General features: G+C 38.8%; 1 long non-coding RNA gene across 1 annotated transcript in view; it reads right to left on the minus strand.

The window, feature by feature from the left end:
- Positions 1-8,684: 8,684 nt before the first annotated feature.
- Positions 8,685-11,960, minus strand: part of LOC311612773 — a 34,560-nt gene continuing 31,284 nt past the window's right edge. Inside the window, exon 3 of the long non-coding RNA XR_014793349.1 lies at positions 8,685-8,752. This is a non-coding gene — a long non-coding RNA (uncharacterized lncRNA). The remainder of the gene's footprint in view (positions 8,753-11,960) is intronic.

Below are 11,960 nucleotides of genomic sequence, written 5' to 3' on the forward strand. Positions count from 1 at the left end.
AGTGTTATGAATCAAAAAGAAAGTAATTAAGCAGAGGAAATGCTAGAGAGTGATTGGCATGCTAGAAAGACCCTTTAAACTGGGTGTTTAGGAGAAGCCTATCAGGGTGGAAGGTAAAAGAAAATGTGGCTAAGGCCTTTAAATGAGACAGAGCCAGTGACAGGAAGATCTGAGGAAAGAGAGGATTACAGAAAGGATTTAGAGGGACTGGGAGCACTATGTGAGACAGTCTTAAGGTAGGACCTTCGACTCCGTATGTCCTAAAGAGAAGGAGGCTATGTGGTTGGAGCATCACTAAGAGGGTAGAGAGCAGGCAAAAGAGGAAGCCAAGAGAAGCCATCATGTGGGACTGTAGGCCATGTAAAGAGCTAAGATTTTATCCTAGATGCAATAAGAAGCTTTTTAACAGTGTGGCCACAAAAACGTTCTGCTTTCTTCAGTTCAACTCAGTATTCTATTCCTCTAAGTGTACATTAGACAATGTGATAGCTACAAAAGGCATATCAAATCTTTGTCCAGTATGAAAATGAACTACAAGTTTATATGACTGAACTATCCTATCTAGTAATTAAGAGGGAATATGCTAATTGACCATCACACCTTCACAAAGATGGAGGTGCCCACGGCCAATAAGGAGGGAATATTCTAATTTACTGTCATGCCCTCAAAGATGGCTGCGCCCACAGCCACAAGATGGCAGCACCTAGTCCCCTCATCCCTGCCAGATTGCCAGGCGTGTAGCATGGCCAGGCTCGCGCCCAGGTGGGACTGGCTACTTCGTGTGCCTACTCTGGAGTCCCCCAGTCCCCCAGCCACCCTGGGCCAGTCCAAGGTGCAGGCAAGCCTCAGATAGCAGCTGCTCAGGCACTCAGGGCTGGCCTAAGGTGCAGGCAAGCCTCAGATTGTGGTTGCACAGCCTCCCAGAGCCAGCCCAAGGCACAGGCAAGCTGCCGATGATAGCTACCAAACCACCCAGGGCTGGCCAGGCTGAATTTTCATGCACCGGGCCTCTAGTAATTTGCAAATGGTTATTATGCTGTGTAGTGTAACAACTGACCATGTAATGACTAGATCTCGGATCAGCAGGAGGGTGGGGCAGCAAGCTACAAGCAGGTGGAGGGAGCTACAGGAGGGAGACAGAGAGCTACTACAGGAGAGATACTACAGCTGTAGATGATAGCTCTGAGGGGGGAATAAGGCAAGGGGAGCTACCGGAGGGTGGGGCAGCGGTGAGAGCTACTAGAGAGTGGCAGCGAGCTACTGGCACATGGATTTGTGCGCAGGGCTCTTAGTAAGTAGATAAGACTGCAAATCATTCACTCATGGATCTTTATATTAAGCTTTTTTTTAAAAAAATATATATATATATATATTTTATTGAGTTTTTACAGAGAGGGAGAGGGATAGAGAGTTAGAAACATCGATGAGAAAGAAACATTGATCAGCTGCCTCTTGCACACCCCCTACTGGGGATGTGCCTACAACCAAGGTACATGTCCTTGACTGGAATCAAACGTGGGACCCTTTGGTTTGCAGGCCGACGCTCTATCCACTGGGCCAAACCAGTTTCAACTACATTAAGCTTTTTTTAAAATATATTTTATTGAATTTTTACAGAGAGAAATGGAGAAGGATAGAGAGCTAGAAACATCGATGAGAGAGAGACATCGATCAGCTGCCTCTTGCACACCCCCTACTGGGGATGTGCCCGCAACCAATGTACATGCCCTTGACCGGAATCGAACCCGGGACCTTTCAGTCCGCAGACCGATGACGCTCTATCCACTGAGCCAAACCGGTTTCAGCTACATTAAGTTTTTTATGCAAGAATCTGTTCTTTAATAGCTTCTTAGAATAGACATTAATTCAAGTGAATGGCTTCTGGAGATAAATTTTACCTTAGATAAGTTATCTAAGATGGGAAAGCTATTCAGGATGTCATGCTGAGAATGAGGTAGGTGATATCTCTTTTGGTCAGCTGTGATATCCAAATAAAGCTTTATGGTAGAGAAGTAAACCAAGATTCAACCTAACTTCCCAGTGTTAATAAGAAACTGTGTGCTAAGCAAGGCAATGGGCCTTCAGCTAAACAGTGAGTAAAATCAGAAATTCAGGCCTGGAACTGATTTTCCCCCAAACGTACATTAAACAGTTTCCACTATACAATTTCACAGGAATATTGGTAATCTGACATGTCCTTGGCATCTGGGTTCATGAATATTCAGGTAGGTAGAGTGCTGAATACTTTATTGAATGATGACATCTGGCACTCCTGGACTAAGTGATGCCTCTAGTCCTGGGAGAAATAGAATAGGATACTACTAAGAATACTGGCTTTTCCATAGGGCTCACTTACTAATGAAACTATTCATCCTCTGTCAGTCCAACAAGTATTTCCCAGGCAAGATGCAATACTACGGTCTAGAGATTTCATATTTATAACCTTGTACCTCATATTCACCAATTTTTTTTAGGAAGTTTTATTTCTCAGCCCTAGGTACTATTCAATATTTCATCTCTCTGTATATTCTGAAAATTTTTATGACCTTATTTTTAAAAATATATATATTTTATTGATTTTTCACAGAGAGGAAGAGAGAGGGATAGAGAATCATCGATCAGCTGCCTCTTGCACACCCCCTACTGGGGATGTGCCTGCAACCAAGGTACATGCCATAGACCGGAATCGAACCCGGGACCTTTCAGTCCGCAGGCTGACGCTCTATCCATTGAGCCAAACCGGTCCCGGCTTTATGACCTTATTTGATAAAATGCATTACACATGGTTTAATAAGAATCTGAAACTCCAGGATCTAAGTGTTAAATCAGCATCAAGAAAATTTTGGGAAATGCATGGGCTACAGTAAACTATAGATCCCAGCTCAAGACTGTTTGGCCAAGGACCCTCAGGGATTATTAATGTGTGTAAAAATCTTTTATACTTCTTCTCTTTCCATTTCCAAGACAGAGCAAGTACAGCTGCAGATGATAGGAAAACACATTTACAGTTTTAAGTCCTTTTTTCCCTCATTCTAAACTGCGTGTTCATGCTAGGTTGTTGGTGCCATAATGAATCTATGCTTTAAATGGTAGGTTAGTGTATATTTTCCCAATATTGGTGCCTTCCTGATCCCCTGAGGACATGAATTCTCTGATGTTTCATTTCTTTACTAGCAGCCCCCACCTCTATCTTGATAGAGGAGCCCCATCAGTTCAGGTCTTAATGATCATGGTACCTAGTCTTTTCTCTAAAAGTACCTAATCGTCCAGAACTGATAGTTTTCATGGAAAGTCCATTACTTTGTTACTTCTGGCAGGCGCATGTGTTTTCCTTTGGCTGGCCGGGCTAGTGGCGTTTCCAGCCGCACGGATAACTGGCGACCCTGCGGAGTTCCTTCTCTGAGGCCTGTCAAACTCTTGCCTGACACAGGTAAACTGGACAGGACTATATAAACACACCAGGTCTTTCAGTGCCACCTCGAAGTTGTCGTCCCCTGCCAGAAAGTCTCCCTAGCATGTCAGTGAGTGGTTAAAACTTTCTGGGCCCAGCTCTGTACTTCACCACAAGATAAGATTTCTGCAGGCAGAATTTTGTCTCTTCAAGGTTTATGTTTTGCTTACAACTTCGGTTCCAAAGGTTTCAGGTCAGATCCCATTGCCATATATTTCTTTCCTCTTGCCATTCAGGGCTGGACAGTCCCCCTTTCTGAAAACCTGAGCCTTTTACTCTCCAGTTGTGTTTCTGCTCCTTTCACTTCTCAGCCTGAAGTGTGTTGACACTGATCCATATACCGGCTCTCTCTTCCAGAATACTTTTGAATAAAATTGTAAAGAGGGATCCACGCTTTTTCATTTCACATCCCCTGGTATTTGTGAGGGGGAGAGTGACTTACATACTGCCAGAACACCCTTCCAGGCTTGCAGAGAACTGCCTCTGAGGAGCAGCCATGGGCTTTCCAAATTCTGCTGGAGCTGACTGACAAAGCATGGGAAAGTCAGAAATCTGCTCTGTAAATAGTCCTGTAGTAGCTGTTGTGCTTCTTCTAATGTCTATCATGCTAAGCAACCTGTTTAAAATACATCTTTTCTTCCCTCTAGGCTGACACTCTCTTAAAGTAGCCATGACCACAGTTTTTGCTTGCTTTGTGCCTTAGTAGACTCTCAATGCATATTTGTTGAATTTAAATCCAACTTTATTTAAACTCATCAGACTTAACTTGACCTTTTAACACAGACTAATTAATTGATGGCCCTTCTCTTTAACATTTCTATTTTAGGGTACTATTTGTGTCTTTCAAGCCTGAAACTTCTAAAAATAGGAGACTGAAGAGTTCCATCCATAGCCAGTGGTTTTGAAGTGTCTTAATTCTAAGGTAAAAAATGTACATCGCCTCATCTGATGCCCAAATTGAGACTTGGGTTTGGCTTTTCAGGATACATTTGCCTTGTGAAAGATCACCTAGGATAATGAAGAAAAGCTTCCCTCTGTCCTTACTGAAAAGAAAACCTCTGGGCTTAATGAAACACAAGATGTCTCCCTTGCACGAGATATCATGCAGCTGGATAGAATTCTCTGTGGTTTTTTGGTTGTTGTTTTTTAAAAGACAATTTCAGCCCTTACCAGTTTTATATATATATATATATTTTTAATTGATTTCAGAGAGAGAAAGGGAGAAGAGAGAGATAAAAACAGCAATGATGAGAGAGAATCATTGATCGCTGTCTCCTGCATGCCCCCTACTGGGGATTGAGCCCACAACCTGGGCAGGTGCCCTTGACTGGAATCGAACCTGTCCTTCAGTCTGCAGACCGATGCTCTATCCATTGAGCAAAACCAGTTAGGGCATGTGGTGTTTTTTTGGTTTTAATTAAAAAAAAATGCCCTAGTCTTCTTCAAATCTCTGCAGCACTGGTAGCTGTCAATTTATTCAGAATCTGTAGGCATGTGGTAAAACTCTGGTTTGATTGCCTTAGGTTGGAGAGAAGCAGCCCCGGACATTGCTCTGCTAGGCTTGGTTTCTCTATTGGCCTATCCAGTTTGTAAGGCCAATGACCTTGAAAATTATATTCGAGTTTCCCATGCTCACATTACCTTAGCTAATCAGTTTCTTGGCTACTTGGAATTTACATGGAATATTTATTAAGTTTAATCATACCAATAGGCCCAGGATCCATGAACTTTAAATACGTTTATAGTTGATGGTCTAAGTTCTTTCCTGAGTGGAGTGGAAAAGAGTTAAAAAGCTATCTTCTAGGAGTTTCCAGATTACAAAATACAGGTCTTGTCAGCAGTCCATGATATTCATTGAACAGAGCTCTGCCTGGCCTTGCATGAGATGAAAAACCTTAGGGGAAAGTGTTAGTCCTTGGTTACTAAAAAGTTGTGTGACTTTACACCTTTCTTTTGTTTGTTTTTGTCAAGATGAAGCATCAGCAGAGTAATTTTGGAGTTGATCAGATTTCTGATCCTACAGAAATTTTAGGTGTGCATTTGTACATATGATGGCAATGCTTTGTTAGTAAGAGATTCTTGACTATACCACTTGCTACTGAAAGTTTCTTCATGGGTAAGTGGACTGCTCGGGCAGGCAAATACTTATTTGAACCAGTTTGTTTATTCGCAATAAGAGAAAGGTTTACTTTCTGAGTATTTTTTATCTGTGGGCAACTTTCAAACACTTAAGATGACCTGTGAACATGTTTAATGTAACACTTTTCAAATTAAAGAATAAAAAAAATCTGAGAACTTATTAATGGTGATGAAGCCCAAGTGAAGGTTTTAAAATAAGTAAATGAGGCATAAAATTATAAAATTGTACAAGTATTTTATAAGCAGACATTACCTAAATACCATCCATCTACATATACTCCTCACAGGAGCTCCAGACTCTTGAACAGGACTAGGAGAAGCTTTTTACTATAGAAACATAACAGGAGTCTCAGCCTGAGAAGCAGAAAGGTATCACTTAGCAGGATATCATATTCTGCATTTTCCTTTCATTGGACAGTGTGTAATTCTTCTTATGTTATTGTGACCTCATCAACTAGATCATGTAGCATGTGAGCAGGGATGACATGTATCGATAGTATCCCTTTCAAGGCAAAAAGTGGAAATATAGTATCTCATGTAACAAATGCTAGAGCCAAGGATTTGAATTCTATCAATCTGTCTCAACTCCACCTTTATCTCTTCTCTCTCTTTCTTTCCCTGCACGCCAGCCCCATTCTCTGGGCTGACTCTAAACATGGTTGCTGCAGCTCCCAGGCTCACATCTCAGCTTTGAACAAGAATATAATAGAATCAAATACTATTTTTTTGTGTATACAGTAAAAACACAACACCACACTCAATCATCCCCCTAATAGTGGTTGCATCTTGAAAGGCTTTAATTCATAGATGAAATGTCAATATGAAAATTTGGAGTATATTAAAATATATACAAAAGAGATTTTTTAGTTAACAGAGTCAAAGAAAACATGAATTTCAGAAATAATATAGTAATGAGACAAATAAAAATCTCATATACTTCAGGTGGAAATATACAGTTATGCAACCACTTTGGATAACAGGTTTCCTATAAAATTAAACATACATCTGTCATGAAATTCAACTTTTCAGCCTAGGTATTTATCTAAGAGAAATAAAAAACACGAACTCCAAGAAATATGTGTATACGATTCACCGAAGTTTTATATGTAATAACTCAAAACCAGCCTAAATGTCCATCACCCGTGAATGGATAAACAAATTGTGTATATTCATATAAGGGAATACTATTAAGCAATAAAAAGGAATGAAGTATTGATTCACACTACAATGTGAGTGACTCTCAAAATAATTATATTGAGTCAAGGAAGTCGAGCAGAAAAGTATGATTCTACTTATTAGAAAGTATAGAAGGCAAATTAATCTATAGTGACAGAAAGTAGATAAATGTTTCCCAGGAAGAAATGGGGTAGAGAGTAGGAAGGAGAGATTATAAAGACCTGTACATTGGAAACTACAACACATTGTGAAGAGAAAGTTAAAAAGACAAATAAAATGGAGATATATATCATTTTCATGGATTAGAAGACTCAATATTAAGATGCTAATTCTTCTCTAATTAATCTATCGATTCAATGAAAAACCAATTCAAATAGCTTTATTTTTGTAGAAATTGAACAGCTAATTTTAAAATTTATATGAAAAGACAAAGGATCTAAAATTGCCCCTGATAAAATTTGAAATAGGAAAATCAAGTTGTAGAACTTATACTACCTACTTTTAAGCATGTAAGGCTACATTAATCCAGATAGAATGGTATTGTCAAAAAGATAGAAATATAGATCAATGGGATAGAACTGACAGTCCAGTAATAGACAAATACCTATTGGGTCAATGTTTTATGACAAATGTGTCGAGGTATTTCAATGGGGAAAGGGTATTTTTATCAACAAATGGTGCTGGAGCAATTAGATATTCAAAATGAAAAAGATTAAACTTGACCCTTATTTTCATCATGTAGAAAAATTAACTCAAAATGGGTTGTAGACCTAAATGTAAGTGCTAAAACTATAACCCTTCTGAAAGAACAATTGAGAAAAATCTTTGTAACCTTTAGCTAAAGATATCCTAGATTGAACAAAAAAAATATGCAAGTGATAAAAAATAATTGAAACAATGAAGCCCAACAAAATTTAAAAGGCTAGCTCATTTAAAAACAGTATTTATAAAATGAAAAGGCAAATGTTTCCCAAAAAATGTATCTGACCAAGAACCTATATAATATACATAAAAATATTTACAACTTAATAATGAAAATACAAACAACATAAAAAAAAAAGCCAAGTATTTTAGCACACCTATCACCAAAGTATATATGAAGGCAACAAATAAACACAGAAAAAAGATGCTCAAGGTTATTATTCATTAGGATAATGCAAATAAAACTACAATAAGATATGAATACATACCTAATAGAATGGCAAAAATTAAAAAATCAACAACTGACCATACCAAATGTTGGCAAGGATATGGAACAATTATAGCTCATATATATTGCTGGTGGAAATGCAAAATTGTACAATGGCTTCTGTATGTTTAACCATATAATTAACATGCATATACTTACCAGATACCCCACAAATTTTACTCTTTGCTTTTACTCAAGAGAAATAAAAACATAACCCACCCAAAGACTTGTACTCAAATGTTTATAGAAGATTTATTTATAATAGCCCCAAGCTGGAAACAACCCAAATTTCCATCAACTAAACGTATTTTTAATCAGCCAGAATGCTGAAAAGCAAACAAACAAGATCAGCCCTGATTGGAAAGCCTACAATACCATGTTTTTCTCTGAATTTATAATCACAGCCAAATGTCTTAATTGTCAATTAAAAAGTTTTGATTTTTACTAAAATTTACAAGACTCTTCTAGGACCCATAAGTGCCACTCTTACACGGGGGAGGATAATGAGGCTGCCATCATGGGTTTTACTCTTCTCAGTAATTGCCATACACATACCATAATGCTAAAAGCAGTTTTAAGAATGACCTCCAAGCAAATGCACTCTCCATTTAGTTTGTTACAACAACCAAGTTTTCCCATGTTTCTGCCTACATGTCTTTTCAAATGGACACTCACTCCCTGGACTCTACAGAGAATCCCCAGCCTATTTGATAAGGTTTGAGTCACCAGTACCTCATGTCCTTGTTTGTGCACCACAGCTCAGCAGCATTTTCTGAATCATCTTGTTGAGAAGCCAACTAGAAGAAAACATGAGAACCAGTTAAGAAGCAAACTTTGCCTTTGATGTGTGTTAGTATGAAAACCCAGTATCTGACAATAGGCAGATTTCCATCTTTACACACACACACACACACACACACACACACACACACACTGCTTTTAATACAACATTGTTACTTGAGCAAAAAACTTTCATCTTTAGCTGATCCAATGATGGAAAGCTGTTTGGCATAGCTTTAATAAAACCCTCGTATAAAACTAGCTGAGTGCCAGAAATTCCATATAGAGTGTAACTTGAGCAGTTATCCTGATCCTTGAAGAGCTGTCCAGCTTTCCAGAAAGAGGCCAGTAAAAAGTGGGGAGGAGTAAGGCTAAGTTGGGAATACCTAAAGGGTAAGCTTGTAAATAGGCCTTCAAATTTTACTTCGGATTTCAACTTTCACATATGCCCATTCAAGAAGGAGCTGTTCTGTGCCATAAAGAATTCTTGGGATATCCAGCACTGCTTTTTTCAAAAGAAGGTATATTTGGACTATAAGAGGATGGAAACTAGTAACACATAAAAAAGCGATAGAGCAATTCAACTTAGTTTGTATTAACTAAATCCAAAAGAAGCATAAATAAAGTTCTTGAATAATCCAAAATTTTTATTTCACAATTCATTCCAGTCTCCATGTAGTCGTTTTAAAATGTTTTCTTTTTAAGTTCAAAAGTGTCCAGCAGAAGCAAGAAAAATATTGCTTTCTTAGAAAACATACACACTTGGAAATTTGCTTTTGAACAACTGAATAATGGATCCAGGTTCATAAAAGGGAAGCAAAAATGTCAACTAACCCACTTTGGGTTCTTAGACCTAAATAGCAACACATAGCCCTTGCCCTTCTCTCTGTGCCCTACATTCACGCACTGTAGGGTCCCTAGCGGCTGCCAGCTGAGGGCCTGGGCCTCCCTCCATTCCTCAGGCTGGTCCCACCCCCTGGTCAAACTCTTCAGATGAACTCCCAGTGGAGGGGACATTTGCATACTACGCTTTTATTATATAAGATTGCAGCTGTAATCTGTTTTTGAAAAGTTTTTTTTCCCCCTCATTTAAATTGCTTTAAAATTCTATCTACAATCTTTTTGAAAGCCCTGACTGTATTTAACAAGCTCTTTCTCCTCACCCCATGAAACTTAACCCATGTACATTCCTATCCAATGAATCATCAATTACAATTTAAGTCATTCTAAATTTTTCTGAAATGATAACTAACATGATTATGAAGAATTAGTCTTGGCCAAGATAACACAGACTCCAAAATGTACGGTCTCAGGCAAATCTGTGTTTTGTTTGATTTCCTAAAGTCATAGGGAGCATTCCCAGGAACCCGCTGAGCTTTCTCAATAAAGGGAGCAGTAATGAACCAAATCATCTTGTGTACCCTGGGTCCACATAAGTTTGGATTTGAGAGAATAATCTTTATGGATCTAATGTATCTCAAAGGTGTAACCTGGGGTTTTTGTTTATCTGTTTTATTTTGTTTTGTTTTAAACTGTATATGCACAGCACACAAACCTAAAAGAGTTATCATCTCCTTGTTACTTTTCCCTTAACATTAGGATGAAATGTCTGATGGTTTACATGAAGAGGTGGATATTATGAAAGCTGTGGTACAGTTGTCTGTACGTTTCTTCAAACTACACTGCTTGACTAACACGTGGTGAGAAGCTACTTAACATATGATGAGATACTTTGAGATGGCCATATACGTTATTTCCAAATAGTCTAGTTACACAGGGGTCTTCAAACTACGGCCCGTCGGCCACATGCGGCCCGCAGAGGAGTCTGATCCTGCCCGCCACGTTTTTTGGGCAATGAGCGCAGCCGAGGTGTTACAGTAGGAATTAGTAGTTCATATAGTCCGGCCCTCCAGCTCTCTGAGGGACCGTGATCTGGCCCCCACTTTAAAAAGTTTGAGGACCCCTGGAGAAGTGAAAGTGTGAAGTTTCAGAGTAGCCTAACTTACAGAAAGATTTTATTCTTGAATTGCAGCTACTTGAGGAGAGTACAGTCTAACAGCTATCTTGCAACTGTACCTAGCATCCATTTGACCTTCTGTGTTCACAGAATCTCCCATCCAATGTGCTTTTGATAGAACTTGAGAGGAAGAGAGGGGGGGATAAAAAGAAACTCTCTTCTTTCTTAGACATAATCTTGGGGCCAACTGAACTTGGAGCTTGCCATCTCATGGAATGTAAGAATGAAGCAACACTTTAAAAATGTAAAATTGACATATGTAGCACAATTACTGTTTATTGGCATATATCAAGTCCCTAGCTGGTTCTACCCTTACTTTTTTTTGTTAGGAGAACTAAAAATTTAGATTTTATTCCCCGCTCTACTTTTGTGTTGTTAAAACAAATTTAGTTGTTTTCCATCATTGCACAAGAAGTAGCTGATACAGATGGAGAATAACTGAATTGTCAAGACCCATTCCAAATTGAAGTTCCCAATGTTCTGGGGATAATTACATTATAAATTGGGTGTGGTGTGTTTCACAACAAAATTGAATCTGAAGAAACAAACAAACAAACAAACAAAAAACAACACAGAACCATCAATCAAATGTGAGAGAAATTTTTAAACCTATAGTGCTCCATCATTGGAACTATTTTGTAAGACAAATGGAGGGAGGGGAAGAGGAAGAAGGAAGAGAGGAAGGAGAGAGGAAGGAAAGGAAAGGAAAGGAAAGGAAAGAAAGGAAAGGAAAGGAAAGGAAAGGAAAGGAAGGAAAGGAAAGGAAAGGAAAGGAAAGGAAAGGAAAGGAAAGGAAAGGAAAGGAAAGGAAAGGAAAGGAAGGAAAGGAAAGGAAAGGAAAGGAAAGGAAGGAAAGGAAAGGAAAGGAAAGGAAAGGAAGGAAAGAAAGGAAAGGAAGGAAAGGAAGGAAAGGAAAGAAAGGAAAGGAAAGGAAAGGAAAGGAAAGGAAAGGAAAGGAAAGGAAAGAAGGAAAGGAAAGGAAAGGAAAGGAAAGGAAAGGAAAGGAAGGAAAGGAAAGGAAAGGAAAGGAAAGGAAAGGAAGGAAAGGAAAGGAAAGGAAAGGAAAGGAAAGGAAAGGAAAGGAAAGGAAAGAAAGGGAAGGAAGGAAAGGAAAGAAAGGAAAGGAAAGGAAAGGAAAGGAAAGGAAAGGAAAGGAAAGGAAAGGAAAGGAAAGGAAAGGAAAGGAAGGAAAGGAAAGGAAAGGAAAG

This window comes from Pipistrellus hanaki, assembly GCF_964339955.1.
Source record: "Pipistrellus hanaki genome assembly, chromosome: 18".
NCBI classification, from domain to species: Eukaryota; Metazoa; Chordata; class Mammalia; order Chiroptera; family Vespertilionidae; genus Pipistrellus; species Pipistrellus hanaki.